This window comes from Chrysochloris asiatica, unplaced genomic scaffold (assembly GCF_000296735.1).
Source record: "Chrysochloris asiatica unplaced genomic scaffold, ChrAsi1.0 scaffold00005, whole genome shotgun sequence".
Taxonomy (NCBI): Eukaryota; Metazoa; Chordata; class Mammalia; order Afrosoricida; family Chrysochloridae; genus Chrysochloris; species Chrysochloris asiatica.
In genome coordinates this window covers 35,044,192-35,056,130 of record NW_006408523.1, presented here as the reverse complement: position 1 = coordinate 35,056,130, position 11,939 = coordinate 35,044,192, and positions in this window count along the sequence as shown.

The following is an 11,939-nucleotide window of genomic DNA, read 5'->3' as shown; positions in this document are numbered from 1 at the left end:
TTTTTTTTTTTTTCCCATCAAAATTGTACTTGCATGTCATATTCATGATATTTTTCAATGATTATGCAATCCATTGGCTCACCTTTCTTTGGAATGGGCACTAATATAGATCTCTTCCAATTGGTGGGCTATATAACTAACTGTTTTACAAGTTTCTTTGACATAGACAAACATCTCCAGCACTGCATCCATCAATCTATTGAAACATGTCAATGCTGTGCCATGAATTTCTGAAAACTTGTTTTTCAACAACACTTTTAGGGTTGCTGGGACTTAGTGTTTCTTAAGTATCTTCATTCTTGATCACATTGTACTTCTTGAAATGAATAAACATTGACCAATTATTTTTAGTACAGTGACTCTATTGATTCATTTCATCTTCTTTTGATGCTTCAAGCATCTTTCAATATTTTGCACATTGTTGTTGTGGATCATTGTGTTAGTTCTACCTCATAGGAACCCTGTATAGGATTTCCAAGAAGTGACTGGTGGGTTTGAACCACCAACCTTGTAATTCAAATGACCTTTCAATCCAATACATTATCCCACAACACCACACCAGAACTCAAGTTTTTAATTATTTCTTCAGTTCTTTCATATTGAAAATGGTGAGTGTGTGTTTATCTTTTGATTTTCTAACTTCAGGAGGTTGCATATTTCATTATAACACTTTACTTTGTATTCTCAAGATGCATTATGAAATAACTTTTTCAGCTCTTTTGCGTCATCATTTTTTCGGATAACTTTAGTTTCTCTGTGATTAAGAACAAGTTTCAGAGACTTTTCTCATATTCATTTTGTTTATTCTTCCTTTCTTCTTTAATGAAATGAGTGATCATTGAACAATTATTTTTGGTAAGGTGACTATGCATTCTTTCCATTTTATTTTGAGGTTTAGAGCGTCATTTAACATTTTGCTCAAAAATCCCTCAGTATTGCGACCTGAGATTGAATTGTTCTTCAGTTCTTTCATTTTGAACCATGTTCAGCATTTTCTTCATATTTTTACTTTCTGACTACAGATTTTTGTACAGTTCATTATAATAATTTATTTGTCTTCATGGGCTGCACTTTACAATTTTCTGTTCAACTCTTTTATGGTCTCATTTCTATCAGTTGCTTTAGATGCTCTATGTTCAAGAACAAATTTAGTCTCTTTTGACATCCATTTTGGTCTTTTCTTTCTTTTCTGTCTTTTTAATTACCATTTGATTTTTCCTGTATGATATTTTTTATGTCATCTTACAAATCTTTTGGTCTTTGGTCATTAGTGCCTAAAACTTCAAATCTGTTCTTGATATGGTCTCTAAATTAAGGTGAAAGAAATATACTTAAGTTCCTCTTTTGGCTGTTGCAGACTTGTTTCAATTTTCATAAGCTTCAGCGTGAACTTTCATGTGAGCAGAAAAGAAGGAACTGCTGCTACCCAGAATGAAGGCATGGAAGTGGAGCAATACCTTTGGACCTAGGATCCCTGTACTATGAAGCTTCTAGATCCAAGAAAAGGTTCATATCAAGACATATGAACATCTTCAGAAAATGTTGAGACTACAGGTCATGATCTGCAGACAGAATGCTCTTTAAAAGTCACATGGTGAGTTTTCATCTCTCATACTTTGGACATTTTATCAGAAGGAACCAGTCTGAGGAGAAGGACTCTTTTGCTTGGTAAAATGGTCTGTTACTAGTTGGACCCTGGTCTTGTTAGCCAATTATATTGAACTTCTTCATCATCTATTCCCACATATGTCATCAATTTGATTCACGTTTATTTCCTCTGATAAGGTACATGTGTAAACTCATCTTTTATGTTGTTGACAAACTGTATGAATAAGTCATTCTTCTTACAAAATGGGATCTCCAGCACTGTTTCTATCACCAAGGCCATGTTTTCTAACTACCGATCCTTCTGTTTTTGTTTTTTCCCAACTTTTGAATTCCAATCACCATTGATTTTCAATGCATCTTGACTGAATATTTGATCAATTTCATACTGAAAAGTTGGTTTAATTCTTCATTTTCTTCATCACTGGCTGTAGTGGTTGATGTCTAAATTTTAATAATGTTGGTATTAACTGATTTCCCTTGTGGTGGTGGTCCTGGTTATAAGTCCTGAGTAGCTTCTGACTCATAGCAACTCTGTATGGGGTTACCGGGGCTGTAAATCCTTATGGGAACAGAAAACCTCAACTTTCTCTTGTGATCTTTCTTGTACGTATATGGATACTATCCTATTACAAACAGTATTGATTAATCTTGAAATGCTATTTATGAAGATGCATATGATGCCACCCCTCTTCAGTTTGTTGTTTCAGTATGAAAAAAACAAAAAAACAACAAAAAAAAACATTTTTTTTTATAATTAAAACAGGACATATCAGTGCATTGCAGCTCACCATTGGCTAGGATATCAAACTTTATGCATTCCACTTAATTTTTGACCACTTACAATTTTCCTGGAGTCCTACTTCTTACGTTCCATATTCTGATTATCAATGGATGCTTTCAGTTGTTTCTTCTGAATTTCAACTGTGTTCTACCAGCAAATGAAAATCCTAAAATCTTTGTTCCATCTATGTCATTAAGTTCAACTCTACTCTGAGGAAGCAGCTCTTCTTCAGTCATATTTTGAGTACCTTCCAACTAGAGGAGCTCATCTTTTGCCATTGTATCAGACAATGTCCTGCTGTTATTCATAAGGTTTTCAGTGGCTAACCATTTAGAAGTCATGTGCCTCTCCTTCCTCCTAATCTGTCTTGCTTTGGAAGCTCCTCTGAAACCTGTCCATCATAGGTGAACCTGCTGGTATTTTAGTGGCAAAACTTTGAGCATCACAGCAACACACAAGACACCACAGTATGAGAAACTGACAGAGAAGTGGAGGCACTACACAAAGATCACTGGTTTTGCAGGAATATGTATATAGCAGTATATATCTCTGTTCCCTTTTACTATTGTGTTTCTCCCAGTGCCTTCCCCTACTTCATCATTCTTCTGCCAACCTCCTTCCTGCTGTATATTACCTTCCCTGTCACACAAATGACATGTGTCTATCCTTTAGCAAGTTAATTATTCCTCTTTCACTCCCACCCCGTTTATTCATCAAATAATGCTTTTAGTTTGAAAACATTTCCTTGACATTTTATGATAGAGGTATCAGACAATATCTGCCCAATTTCACTGAGTATAATGTCCTCCATATCCATTTAGTTATGAGATGTTTCACGTATCTGTAACTATTCTTCAACATTATGTAGTATTTGGTTGTATGTATGTCCCAAACTTTGTTTAACCATTCTTTCATTGATAAACAATTAGACTGTCTCCATTTTTTGCTTTTTTGAGTAGTACTATAATAAACAGTGGTGTGCATACATCTATTCATGTCAGGGATTTTATTTCTCTATGAATTTCTATACCAAATAGAGGAATTACAGGGTTATATGTTATTTCTATTTCCAAATTTTTAATGAAGTGCCATACTGTTTTCCATAGTGACTGTACCATTTTGCAGTTTGCTTGGTATATTTTTTTCCATCCTTTAACTTTTAGTCTGTTTTTGTTTTTGTGTATAAGGTGTGTCTCTTGCAGGCAGCATATTGAAGGGTCTTGTTTTCTTATCAAATCTGCCACTCTCTGTCTCTTCACTGGTGCATTTAATCTATAAACATTCAATGTAATTATCGATATATATGAATTAATTGCTGCCATTATATTAATTTTTTGCTAGGGCTGTTTGTTGCTTTGTTGTGTATGCCTTCTTGTACTGAGTTTGGTTTTGTGTGTGTGTGTGTGTGTGTGTGTGTGTGTGTGCTATTTCTTGTTGGTTTCGTCTTGGTTTTCATGTTTGCTTGTTCTGCTTGAATTCATTGTTGTAGTTTTGTTTTGTTCTGAAATCTGTTATCTGTCGAGTGAGTTCCAGGTGGTGTTGCCACGACTGTTAATCTCTGGTTGTTGTCTGCTCTTGTTGGTTTCTAGTCAAAAGAACTCCCTTTAACATGTTTTGAAGTGCTGGATTGATTTTGATAAAAATCTCTTAGATTCTATCTATCCTGGAATGTTTTGATTGCACCATTGTATTTGATTGATAGTTTTGCTGGATAGACGATTCTTTGTTGGCAGTTTTCTTTCTTTTAGGGTTTTGTATATGTCTCCCCATTGCCTTCTTGGCTGCATGGTTTGCGCTGAATAGTCAGTGCTTAATCTGATTTGCTTGCATTTGTAAGTGACACTTTTCTTCTCCCTGGCTGCTTTTAGAATTCTCTCCTTGTCTTTGATCTTGGAGAGCTTGATTATTGCATGTCTTGGTGACTTTCTTTTGTGTTCTGTCTTTCCTGGGCTACCTTCAGCTTCTTGAATATTTATCTTCTTATCTTTCAAAATGTTAGGGAAATTATCTCTTCTGTGGATTTCCCTGATTCTTCCTGTTCTGGAATGCCAATAATTCTTGGGTTGTTCCTCTTCATGTTATACAGAATGAATTTTAGTCTCTCTTCAGATGTTTTTATCCTTTTCCATCTTGTTGTTCTATCTTAGCAGTATTGAGAGATTTGTCTTCCAGCTCGCTAGTTCTCGCTTACATCTCTTCTCGGCTGCCCCTTTCCCCTTTCAGTGTATTGTCCATTTCTGATATTTTATTATTAAACATCTGGATCTCTTTTTTTTCAGGTGTTGAATTGTTTCCATTGCTGTATCAATCTTGTTTGATTGCTCTTGTAGTATTTTCCTGACTTCTTCCTTGTTTTCTTCCACCCCTTTTCTGAACATTTGAATTTGTTTCCATATCATTATTCTGAATTCTTTCTCAGGCAAATCCAAAACCTGTATTTCCTTTTCTGGGGAGCCTTTGTCTGTCTCCAGTGCATTTGTCTCAGTTATTCTTTTCTGTTTTTGGAAATGTTTTGAGATCTTTTGTTATGTTTCAGATCTTTTGTTTGTCATTTCCAGTAGTTATGTGTGTTTTTTTAATGCTTAAATGGATGTTTATTGTTGTGTTATTAAGCTTACTGGGTGTCTCCTGGTGGATATGGTCAAGAGATAGGCTTCCCTTTTTGCACATAATGCTTAGCAGCTGTTATTGGCTCTTGTCTCAATGGTGGAATATTATGGGGTATGCTTGTAGCTTGGCTATATGGCTATGGTTGCTGTTTCTTCTTGGGTAATATAGGAAGAAAAAGCTCCTTCCTTCAGGAAAGATGTGTGATCAAAAGGACCAATAGCAGAAGCAATATAAAGGCAGAGACAAAAACCACCACTTTGAAATAAAAATAAAATTGTGGCCGAGTGTCCACAGGCAGTGTGTGTGCATGGTAGAAGCCTCCAGCAGTGGGTGGGTGTGTCTGCTTGCTCAGGCCCCACCTCTATTCACCACCATCAAGGTGCATGGATAGATATTGAGAAGTTAATGGGAGAAAGAGTGTCCACTGTTTTTGTCTCTAAAGGTCAGTTAGGTATCTGCTTGTGCACAGTGTAATTCTCTAGGTAGTTGTATCCTTTTATTTTGGGATTTTTCAGATTGTTCTATGGTTTGTCTGTCAGGCCTGACATGCCTGCTTTTTTCTTGTTATATAGGCATGGGTAAGGGTCCTGCACAAGGAGCTCCGGTAGGGCAGAGGCCACAAATTGGGCTGAGAACCGCATGGTCAGCAGCTCAAAACCACCAGCTGCTCCACTCCCGCAAAGACCCGCAACCTCAGAAACCCCGCACAAGGTCACCACGAGCCGGAACCAACTCCAAGGTACACAGCCACCATGGGTCCTGCACAAGTCAGTTTTAGGGCTGCCACCCCATAAGCAGCTGCCAAGCTCCTTTTCTCTGCACTGTGGGAAAACTATGGGGTCAGTGCTGGACTTTTTTATGGGGGGGGGGGTGCTCACCCACCCACCTGAAGGCATCCGGGCTAGACAAAGAAGGCTTGACAGGGAAGAGGAGAAAAAAAATGTGTAGACTCTCCTGTACCTCTTTTTCAAATGTCTCTGCATGGCTTTTAGCACCAGTTCCCTGTGCCCCTCTGGCTACAGCCTGCCCTTTGAACTCTGCCCCAGCAGCATGACTGCAGAGGGAGTCTGCGTCCAGAGATTCCTACCTTGTAGTATTTTCCTTTGTATTATGATTTTTTCACTTGTGAGTGTAGGAAACTGACATCCTGGACCTTATGGTAGATCCAGAGCTCTGGTGTTGTTCTGTGGGCACAGCTTCTTTGAGTTTTAAATCCCTCCCCCATGGAGCCTTTCCTACCTGGCTGTCTCTGCTGCTGGCCAAAAGTGGAAGTTTTCTCCTTCCTTTTTAATAACCCTTTTGCTTTTTTCATTTATCATGTCCTAAATGTCATCCCGCATCTATTCTGGTCTTTGGCCATTCGTTCTAGTGCATCAAATCTGTTCTTGAGATTGTCTCTAAATTCAGGTGGGATATACTTGAGGTCACATTTTGACTTCCATGGACTTTTTTGCATTTTCCTAATCTTCAATATGAGACTGTGTGTGAACAATTAATGGTCTATTCCAGAGTCAGCATCTGGCTTTGTTTTGGCTGACTGTATTGAGCTTTAAAAGTATCTCTTCCTACAGATGCAATCACTTTGATTCCTGTGTATTCCTTGTCATGGGGTCTACATGTGTTGTCATCTTTTATGTTGTAAAAAAAAATGTATTTGCAATGAATAAGTTGTTCTTGCAGAATTCTGTCATGTGCTCTTCAGCATCATTTATATCACCAAGTCCATTGTTTTCTAACTACTAACCTTCTTCTTTGTTTTCAAGCTTTGCATTCCAATTGCTAGCAATTATCAATGAATCTTGATTACATGTTTGATCAATTTTAGAATGAAGAACTTGTTAGAGTTCTTCAATTTCATTATCGCTGGCTTTAGTAGCTAGTGTGTTAATTTGAATAATAGTGTTATTATCTGGTTTTACTTGTTTGTTTATGCCTATTAATCAATATCAGACAGCATAGTACTTTTCAAGATAGATATTGAAATGTTCTTTTCAATGATGAATGCCAATATAGTAAACCATACAATTAGCAGATTTAAAACGGCCAATACCAGTACATTTCAGTTCAGTAATGCCTAGGATATTGATGTTCAGCATTCCACTTCATTTTTTGATGACTTCTAATTTCCTAGATTCATATTTCATATATATCATGTTTTGATTATTAATGGATGTTTGCAGCTGTTTCTCTTCATTTTCAGTTGTGCCCCATCAGAAATGGATGGACCTGAAAGTTTTGCCCCATTCACATCTTTATGGTCAATTCTACTTTGAGAAGGCAGCTTTTCCCCAGTTGTATTTTGAGTGTTTTCCAACCTGAGGGATCCATAATGTTGTGTTTTCATCTTCTAGTACTATATTTGACAACGCTATGCTGCTTTTCATAAGGTTTTCAGTGACTAAACATTCAGAAGTAGTCTATGGCTCTTTCTTCCTTATCTATCCTAGTCTGGAAACTCCTTTGAGACCTATCTGCCATGTGTAATCCTGCAGATGTTTAAAATAACCTGTGGCATAGTTTACAACATCACAGCAACATGCAAGTCACCATATCATGAAAAACTAACAAACAAGTGGTGGATATATTTATATATGATAAACTTTGAACTGTTAACAGCCAGATTGGCAATTGAAACACACAAGCCACACTGTGAGAAAAGGATGAATCTGTTTGTTTCCATAAAGAATTACATTCTCTGAAATCCTTTGTGGGTTGCAATGAGTTAGAATTGATTCAATGACAGAGGGATATAAATGGTGTAGCACTGTAAGATAAGCACTTGACTGGAAGGTCGTTTTGAATTGGAAGGTCTACATTTAGACCTCACCAGCTGCTCTTCAGAAACTCATACAAGGCTATAATATAGATATAGAGGTAGAGACATTGTTGTTGTTAAGTATCATTGATCTTTCCAACTCATCGCAACCTCTTATGGGGTTTTTGAGGCTGTAATTTTGGGAGGAGCAGAAAGCATCATCTTTCTGTTGCCAAGCAGCTGGTGAACTGGAACTATTGACCTTTTGGTTTGCAGGCCAGTGCTTATCTTATGGAACTCCCTTTGTGTATGTTGTATACTTTTTTTTATTTTGAAAGATATGTTGCTGTATATAGAATTTGGAATGAACAACTTTTTGCTTTAATTTTTTCTTTCAGAACTTCAAAGGTTTAAATCTACTGTTTTTTCTAATGTGAAGTCTGCTATAATTGTTACCATTATTCTAGTGAGGAAAATTTTTCTGATTGCCTTCAAGGTTTTCACTCTGTGCTTGCTTTTATGAGATTTCAATAAGATATGCCTGGTGTATGTTTTTGCTGTTAATACTTACTATAGAGTTAGGTTTTTGCATCTGTGATTTATTATTTCTGTTGTTGTTAAATGGCATTGAGTCTGTTCCTACTCATAGCAATCCTGTGTAGGATTTCTAAGGAGCAACTGGTGGGTTTGAATCCTATCTGTGGCTAATTTTGAAAAAAAATTAAGATGTATTCCTTCAAATGTTTATTCTACACAAAATCTCTTTCATTATCTCTTGGTATTCATTTTACATTTATGTTGTGCTATTTTGACGTTATTTCTTAGTTTTTTAGTGGTCCATTTCTGTCTTTTGAAATGCATTCTTCTCTATATATATTTTCTGTAAAAATTGTATGGGGGTAGCATTTGACCTCCTCTGACTTCACAAGGGGGAAAGAATCAATCTCAACATCAGCACATAACTGATGCCTATGAGGCAGAGGTCAGATATGCTTCTACCCTCCCACCTTCTTTTCAATTATAACAGTACCCATCCCTCCCAGAGCACTCTCTATTTGTCTACTGGGCTTGATAATTCATTGTATTACCAGAATGCACAGACCACACTCACAATTATGGAGTTTGTTACACAAGTTAGAGATTACAATTTAAGATCTGAAATACTTAGAACACAGTTTTCTGGTCAGAAATTCCTCTTCACAGTTGTACTTGCAGCCATGCCATGGCTCTATCTGGCCTTCAGCCTCTCAGTCAATGAACTCTGTTAACAGTCACTCACAACTGAATCACATCATCCTATCGGCATCCTCCTCGACCTTCTTGTATCTAGACCCACCAGGAAAAGAGGTAATGCACACAATCTGCACAGTCACACCCAATTGTTTGGTGGCAATTACAAAGAATATGGCTAGAAGACTCATATTAAGTATTCACTGCACCACACTTAGTTCATATATATATTTCTTTTAATGTTTATATATATATGTGATTTTTAAATATATATATGTGATTTTAAATATATATAAGCATTAAAGGAAATAAAGAACATAAGAGATGGCAACATCTACAGACTTGACACAACCAAGCCAATAGACACTGAACTTTCAGGTGGCAGTGATGGTATTGTGTTGTGGAGTCAGTTCCAACTCATAGTGATCCTATATAGAGTTTCTGAGGCTGTAAATCTTTATAGGAGCAGAAAGCCTGATATATATCTTTTGACAAACAATTCCTTTTCGCTCTTTGTTATTATCAGATGACATTATACATCTGGTCCTACATATTCATTATCATGTAAATTGGAGTATTTAATGCATTAATCACAATGATTTTAAATTTGCTGTCTGATAATGGTAATATCTGTGTCTTATCTGAATATTATTCTGATTAATCCTTTTCTATTCAGACTTTAGTTTTTGTTTTGTTTTTCTTGCCTTTTGCCCTAGCTTGTGTTTTGTTGCTATTGTTGTTAAAAGCCAGACAAATTATAAAAGACAGACAGTTGTTACTTAGATAAATAGGCCGTTACTATGAGAATATACATTAATCTAGATAGAAACTGGGCTGTGTTTGATTTTCAATGTTGCTATGGTAACTGGTGTTGAGATTTTTTGCAGCTCACAGCACCACAGATTTCAAATTCCTCAGTTTGTGTCTCACTTAATGGCTTTCATTCTTTTTTGTACTGTTCCTCCAAGAGAGTCTGTCTGTTGCAACTCTCAGTTTTAATCAACTGTTATTATTCCTAGAGGCTCTTTAGTATGGTGGTAAGATTAAGGTTAGTGGCATTTTCTAATGTGATAAATTCAGTCATAGAGTATATTCCACCTCATATCTTCGTTCTCATTTGGAGCAGACATCCAATATTTTAATTAGGTTATGGTCTTAAGGACCTTCACACTGATAATTAAGGCTGCTCTTTTATTCGTTTAACCTTAGATAAAACTGGAAACCTTGGCAGTAAGGGCTGTGTGAAATTCCCACAGCACAGGGTCCTCTTTCTTGCAGTGGCTGCTGTTCTTCTTCCCTGTCAAATACCTGCAAATCCTGTTTCTGGCTTTGGCAATATCATCTCTGTGAGATACTAGTGAGGATCCAGAAGAAGAACCTAAAATTGGTAGCAATCTCTTAGGCATCATCACACTCTCACTCTAGATTACGCTGAACACTTTGTTAACGTTTCTAGTTTAATATTTCTGCCAGTGTATATGATTTCTGGCAGTCTTTCACTCAGAAAAGCAAATGCTCAGGTTCTATTTTTGCCTGCAAGTGTCTGTCAGTCTCTTTTCAATTTCACTTATCCTGTTAGAATTCTGAATTACTTCATTAAAATCCAATAATTAGCCTATTGTCCAGTTGTTTCTTGTTGTAAGAATGGGGTCTTACTTTTTCCTAGTTTTCTACCTGTTCATGCAGAAAGCACAGTCTTTTTTCTGGTTTAAAATTTTATTCTGTGTGCCTCTTTTTTCAGCGATTTCAGATAAAAAAAGCCTCAAAAGAATAGCTCTCTCTAATAAAATGGAGAGAAAACTTTTATGATGTTATAAAATCAGAATAAGGTTGCCGTAAGAATTGATTTGATGTGGCATAAAGGGACTTTTTCAAGTGATGGAATTTTTTATATCATGATTGAGTGATAGGTATATAGATTATACATATATAACTCTACTTTAAAATATACCTTAAATAAATTATTTTATATAATTATGAAAATGATTGTAATTTATAATACATATTTGTATTTATGTGTATACTCAAATGTTGAAACTCTTCTCTGCTAAATTATGCAGAAGCAGCCCCAGAAGAATAAATCTTGGTCAGCAGATGACAATTTTGGGTTAAGAAAGTGCCACAATTCTTTCCTTGCATTCCTAATCTAGACCAAAATATGGGTTGGCTCTCAAATCGTTCACCCACTAAGTCAAGTCCTTTGCACAGTGCAGAAAAGACTAGGTGGATGCAGCTACCCTCTTCAATTGTTTAAAGATTAGGAAGAGGGAAGGAATATCTTCTAAAATCTAGCATTAATAGTATTAGTCAAGGTACTGAACTATAAGATACTAGAGAGTATATACACATTACTTCTCTTTTAAGATGCATTTGTACTATAAAATATTTTCATTTTTATATTAAGATTCATATAGTTATCCTTCTTATGAGACAAAGAATAGACAAATTTTGATTTGAGATCCAGTGAGAGAAAGCGATATTATATCTTATCATTATCTAACACCCTGGTGTGGCTCTGTAGGACTTGAATTTCAAGATGGTGGTTCAATCCATCAGCCACTCCTTGAAACTCTATACAGGGTCACTATGAGTCAAAACCAACTCAATAATATTTAACAAGAATAACATGCTAAATGGAGAGGTCTTCCTTTGCCACATTTTGCTATCTTACAGTAGTACTAGCTAGGCTTTCCAGCTTGCTTTCATATTTCAGCTAATTTCTGTGCCATTGCCTTTTCCTGTGCTTTCATTTAAAATGTATGAATAGATATTTAAATATATCTGCATAACCTATTAATAAGGCTACTTAATGATCTAAGATTTTAAATTTCTCTTGATTAGTAGTAATTACTTTTGTGTATTTCAGAATTAATTAATAACCCTAGAATCAAGGAATACCTTATTTTCACTCCTTTTTTATATACAAGGTAAAGTACTGAAAACTGTGTTCACCAT